Source organism: Rhagoletis pomonella, unplaced genomic scaffold (assembly GCF_013731165.1).
Source record: "Rhagoletis pomonella isolate Grant_MI unplaced genomic scaffold, Rhpom_1.0 Rhpom_scaffold_00003, whole genome shotgun sequence".
NCBI classification, from domain to species: domain Eukaryota; kingdom Metazoa; phylum Arthropoda; class Insecta; order Diptera; family Tephritidae; genus Rhagoletis; species Rhagoletis pomonella.
Genome location: NW_023458557.1, coordinates 66,501,617 through 66,507,918, shown reverse-complemented (window position 1 = coordinate 66,507,918; position 6,302 = coordinate 66,501,617). Strand labels below are relative to the sequence as shown.

Genomic DNA, 6,302 nt, shown 5'->3' with positions numbered 1-6,302 from the left:
GGCAGCTGCTGCAGCTCACCCAAAATAACAATAGTCAGCGCTGGTCTGATGTTTATAACATGGCTACCCATGCTGACCTTGGGATCAGACCACCTCCACGTAGTCACCTCCATCGAAAAACCTGCCGACTTTGCCAACTTTACCAAAGCTGATTCGAAAGGTTTCGTGGAATTTACTGAAAGCACCTTCGCTGCCCTCGCACACCAACCGACGTTCCCTAGGTGAACGTTAGTTCCGCAGGGTTGTCACTGCTGCTGCAGCTCGCTTCGTACCACCATGTTGCATAACGGACCCCCGTCCTAACTTTCTCGCTGAAGCGGCCGTCCTAGTCGATGAGCGTGACAACTTTCGTCAGGCCGATCCCGGAAATCACCGTATCAGGCATCTCAACACGGGACTCGGCAGCTTGTGAACGTACATAAGCGGAAAAAGTGGGAAGAACATCTGAAGACTTGCAACTTCGCCTCTGGTGTGAGTAAGCTTTGGTCAACCGTGAGTTCACGGTCCAATCCTTCCAATTACATTTTAAGTCACTCGCTTTCTTTTCACATCTGCACACACTCGCACTCATTTATTTTCAAACATAACGTGCGATAGCATTGAAAAAATACTGTCGGTTGAGTGAGTAATTCACACTATCAAGTGCTTGATTCAAATAACAATTGCTTGATTTGAAAAACAAGTGCATGGCATAACTGCTGTAATGAAAGTATCAAAGAAAAAACATTTGTAAAGACAATTTTTGTTAATTTTTTTAATTTAATAATTGATTTCCTAACTGCATATTATAATGCAAAAATATCAACTGATTAAGGGCATGATCATTTGACAAAAGGTGGCATCTTTTGTCAGAAATAACATTTCCAGCAGAAGAAAAAACTCTTTCTGACGATACGCTAGTTGAAGGAGTGGCTATTACTCTACGACTGAGTTTATGCAGCAGCGGCATTTCGCATTCGCGTACCTCCCACCAATTAATTATATCGAAGTCCGTATGAAAATATACCTCAATATTTTCATATCGCCGCAGCTCTGCAGTAGCTTTATCAGTTCTGCTCACAAAGGTAGGTTTTTAAGAAGACCTGAAAACAGCTCAAAATCTCAGTTAACCGGAGAGAGAGTCTCGATTGTCTCTAGCGCTGACGATTGTTCGATAATGGCGTCTGGGAATGGAATTGATGACTTGTGCTCCAAAGTAAACGGGTATCTCTACGAGCTTTCTCGCTTCTTCACTGCTAGGTGTCTAACCCTCTGCCCTGCAAAATACTCTGCGACCTTATTTACCACCTGTACGAAGGAGGTCAGACTACCGCTAGGTATTCACGTTGATGACACACCAATTCCGGTTTTAAATTACGCAGCACCAGTGGGTTCGCGACCAGTAAGACGCAGTGGATGAAGGTACAGAATGCACAAAACACTGCACTACGGACAGCGACCGGAAGCCTTCTGATATCGCCAGAACACCACCTACACGACGAGGCGAAAATGCTCCCCATAAAGGAGCACAACAAGAAATTCTTAGTAGGGAGCCACAGACGTGGACACGCGAACAGACACCTGATTGCAGAGGAGCCCTCGCCAAGGCATGTCAGAAGGCATCTCTACGAACTGACGGAAGAAGTCCAGAGCTTCATAAAGCAACCTCTGGACTCATGAGCTTATCGACAGGCCCTGAGTGGAATTCACAGGGAGTCAGTCTCAAGTTACGTAGACTCCAGACCTGTGAATGCCGTTCTGGGCACACAATCACCTGACATAGACGAGACGGGGATTCGTCTGCCTCAGGAAACACGGACCACAATAGCCCAACGTCGCTGTGGCTACTGCAGCAGGTTGAACTCATACCTGAGCAGATTAGATGCAGATGTGCCAATCGAGAGTCCGGCATGCGGAGAGACTCGAAACATCTCTTCGTATGCCCGGAAAACCCCACACAACTGACGCCTGTTTGCCTGTGAACAGACCTTAGAAAGGCTGCACACTTCCTGGGTCTTCCGTTAGTTGAGCATGACGACAACGACTGAGATAGTAACCGATCTGGGCGGGGTTGTTGTAGCCGTTACAACAACAACAACATAGGTACCATAAGCATAAACAGCAGATTATTCGTAGTTGTTGTTGTTGTAACAGCATACAAATCCCCAAAAAGTTTTCGGGGAGTTTTGCTGAAGTGACTGAAGTCTGGGTCGTTCCGATTACGTAGACCCGACTGTCGTGGGAACGATTTTTGCAGTCAACAATGTCGGTGTTGACAGACGTGGAACGAGACGCGGAAGATGTGTAATACAGTAAGATATTTGAGCAGAACTTCTTTCACTATCACTAAATAAACACCAAATTCTTAAAACTCAACAGCAGATCATAATAAAATATGTACACCAAATTAAAGGTACTAACTAGTACTTTCATAATAATATAAATTGCTTTCGCATTATGTAATTGTAAAATTATGTTAAAAATGTTAATTCATGAAAAACACGATTTTTTCTTTTTTTAGTATTTTTGGATTAAATATATAAAAAGCATATAAATTATATACATCAATTGTAAGATAAATTATATGACTTTATTTTGACATCATTAGTTTTTTAATCGGCTATGTAGTTCATAAGATGTTAATATTTGAAAAAATCAAAAAATTTTGATTTAACCTTATATATCTTCTTTATGTTTTTGCGTCAAATAATTTTGGTACAGTTAAAATCAGCGTGAGAAGTCCTATCGATCCACGTTTTTGGTTTTTGCATAGCTATACGGTTCATATTCTACAGTTATGGCAAAACGTTGGCTGTGAACAATACTTTATTTTAATTTTTTTTTCGGGTCAGTTTTCAAATTATCTTCTTGTTATTTTTGGAGCTCTTCCGGCCGGTAGTTTTAAAAAAGCGAGAACAAGTTTCCTTTTTTCCTCCTTCGGTTCGAATGTTTTCTTATAATGTTTTATTATCCGTTAATCCATGTATATATGTGACTCCTGCGATTTTTTTGTGTTCATGTTTATTTACAGCTGCAATGCCCATGCCTGCTGATTGTTTATAATATTATTTGGGTACCCGTTTTTGTGTAATATGTTCTTTATCTTTCTGTTGTTTGCATTGCTGAACTCCTGGTCACTCAACGCGTGGAGTTTTTTTATGAGATTGATAGCAGTGTTCCTCTTTTGCGTCCAGGAGTGATTCGAGTAGTAATTAATAATTCTGGAGGAAGCTTTATCTTTAGTATACCAGTTTGTTGAAAATTTATTTGTTTATGTTGTATATTTCCATGTCTAGGAAGTCTAATTTTTGTTTCTCTTCAACTTCAGTCGTGAACTGGATTTTCCTATGTTGGTCATTTAAAGTTTTAACTATTTCATCCACGTAATTTTTATTTACAATAGAAAATATATCATTTACATACTTATTAATGTATTTAATACAGTATATGTCCTTGGTATTCAATTCAGCGATGCTGTCGTCTAGTATTTTGTCCAAAACAATATCTGCTACAGTAGTTGATAGAAGGCTTCCCATTGGCATTCCATGTACTTAAACTTAAAAATTGTTTCCTTGTGAGGCTTGTATGATTTTCCAAGGACGGCCATTGATTCATAATTATATTCAATGCTAATTGTATTGGAATATTAGTAAATAGGGACACTACATCAAAAGATATAAGGATTTCGTTTTCCTCGATTTTTATGTCTTTTAATCTTTCCTTGAGTTCACGGTATTAAATGCAAAGGAAAGGTTGGCGAAACCTGCAATAAGGTATACGTAGACACGACAAAGCGAGCCCTGGGCGTTAGAATCAACGAACGCCGAAACGCGTAGTAAGAAAAAAGGAAACTTGTTTTTGCTTTTTTAAAACTACCGACCGGAAGAGCTCCTAAAATAACAAAAACTTTTTTTTTTGTTTGAACGTCTGGCAACACGTTCTTACTCGCACTTCCGATTAGGGATGTTCGATATCGTATCGATTATTCTGTTTATCGATATTTCATGGCACGATAATCGATTTTTTGAATCCATATTCCAAGATCGATATATCGAAGACATCGATACTTTACCCGCAATATCGATATTTAAGCTTAAAGTGTGTTTGCATTGTTCAACTTTGCGTTCAACATTTGCGTTCAACTCAGCGCAGGGTTGCACGAAAAAAAAGTTGAATGGCTAAAAATTTCAAAATATGAAAAAATATCAAAATATTCGCCATAAAAAGGTGTTTGCATTGTTCAACTTTGCATTCAACTTTTGGTTGAATGGCCTTTCAACAAATCGCTTTCAACAAAGTCGGTCGCCAGCCAACATTTAGCCATTCAACTTTTTTTTCATGCAACCCTGCGTTGAGTTGAACGCAAAGTTGAATAATGCAAACACTGCTTTAAATTTATTTTTCATCTACAAAAAAGTGTATGGGAAACCGCTTGAGTCGACCGGCATGCCGTTTTAATCCTCAGTAAATATACAAGATGGAAATAACACAATTAGGTGAGTTGATAGGCAGGTATAATATTCTATTCAATTGGGAGTAGGATTTTCAACATCGATTTTTTCGATATCGATATTGTTCAGCCCGGTATATCACCATGTCGATTTTACATGCAAAGAATTAAATCAATTCATGATATCGATACTTTCTTAAATATCGAACATTCCTACTTCCGATATCAGCTGATTATGGTTATGGCGGAAAACTAAAGTTCAATTGGTCTCTATGGCTATGGTTATGGCGTTGGCCATAAGGTTGGTTGGAAAAGGTGATTTATATGGTTATGGTTATGTCACCACTAATTTAAGTTTTAAAAACTGATCACAGTGGCACAGAATAGTAGAGTTGCGAAACTATAGATTTTTTAAACTATCGAAAACTATCGATGGTGATATGTACAGCGTTGCCGCGAGCTTGAAAAAGAAAATAGCAGGGCCAGTTTCACAATCTAAACTTAAGTTAAACTTAACTTCTACACCATTTCCAGTTGTAAATGAGAAAGCGTCAAATGAAATTGCGAAAGCGTCATTTGGAAATGAGAATAGTCAATTGTAAATGCGATATCGTCATTTGAAATTGAGAATAGTCAATTGTAAATGAGAAAAGGTCAATAGTAAATGAGAAAGCGTCATTTGTAATTGAGAGTAGTCAATTATAAATGAGAAAGCGTCAAATGAAAATGCGAAATCGTCTTTTGGAATTGAGAATAGTCAATTGTAAATGAGAAAGCGTCATTTGTAATTGAGAATAGTCAATTGTAAATGAGAAAGCGTCAATTGAAAATGAGAATAGTAAATTGTAAATGAGAAAGCGTCAAATGAAAATTCGAAAGCGTCATTTGGAAATGAGAAACTCGTTTTTATTCAGAAATTATTTAGATGTTATTAAAAATGCAAGTTTATTATGTCCCAACTTGCATATCTTGTAAAGATAAAGCATTTCCATGGAAAGATGTTGCGTGCTGAAATACTCTCGCGCAGTCTCCTCCGAGGATTATAGTTTTCGCGTCATCCACCAAATTCTCCAAATATTGCAGCCGTTGTTCAACAATGTTTGGCCCATTTATGACTGGGTTTGAGATATGCCCCTTTACATGCATTTTGATTTTTCCCCAGATTATTTCAATGGGGTTTAGCATGGGGGAATATGGCGCTAAACGCAGCACTTTGTTAATGAAATGTCCAAGTAATTTATATATATGCATATTTTTAACATACTTGATTTATATACTTTTTAATCGTAAAGTAGTTCTTCCGCCAGTGTAAAACAACTGAGACTTCCCGGCGAAAATAAAACCGAAGAGTGTTCTCTATCGAGCTACATACATTGATCCGAGATGAACTACATACATACATTTATATGTATATAAGTAATTCGTGAAGGTTTTTCGGAATTCGACCGGCATCGTTTTCATCCGAATATTGGCCAGCTTTATTTTCCTGTTCTTATCTATGTACATACTCTAATATGACGTAGCTTACAAACAGCAAAGATGAAGATCATAACCTTCTGAAAACTTAAAAATTCCGTTTTCAAACGCGTTTTATAGCGACATAATTGATTAAGTATTATCAGTGATAAGCGAATTTAAATCATCTATTATATATGCAGTACGCAATTAATTTACTTTTATTTCTCATTTCCAAATGACGCTTTCGCATTTTCATTTGATGCTTTGTCATTTACAATTGACTATTCTCAATTACAACTGACGCGTTCGCATTTTCATTTGACGCTTTCTCATTTACAATTGACTAATCTCATTTACAATTGACGCTTTCTCATCTACAATTGACTATTCTCATTTCCAAATGACGCTTTCGCAT

General features: G+C 37.8%; 1 long non-coding RNA gene across 2 annotated transcripts; it reads right to left on the bottom strand.

Moving 5' to 3' along the window:
- Window positions 1–5,310: 5,310 nt before the first annotated feature.
- Window positions 5,311–6,066, bottom strand: LOC118736635. Of its 2 annotated transcripts, none has more exons than XR_004992748.1 (2): window positions 5,694–6,066; window positions 5,311–5,640 (listed from the first exon to the last, which is right to left on the bottom strand). It is a non-coding gene; the product is annotated as an uncharacterized LOC118736635 (long non-coding RNA). The 2 variants fall into 2 exon arrangements; XR_004992749.1 differs by having other exon boundaries at window positions 5,707–6,066.
- Window positions 6,067–6,302: the final 236 nt, after the last annotated feature.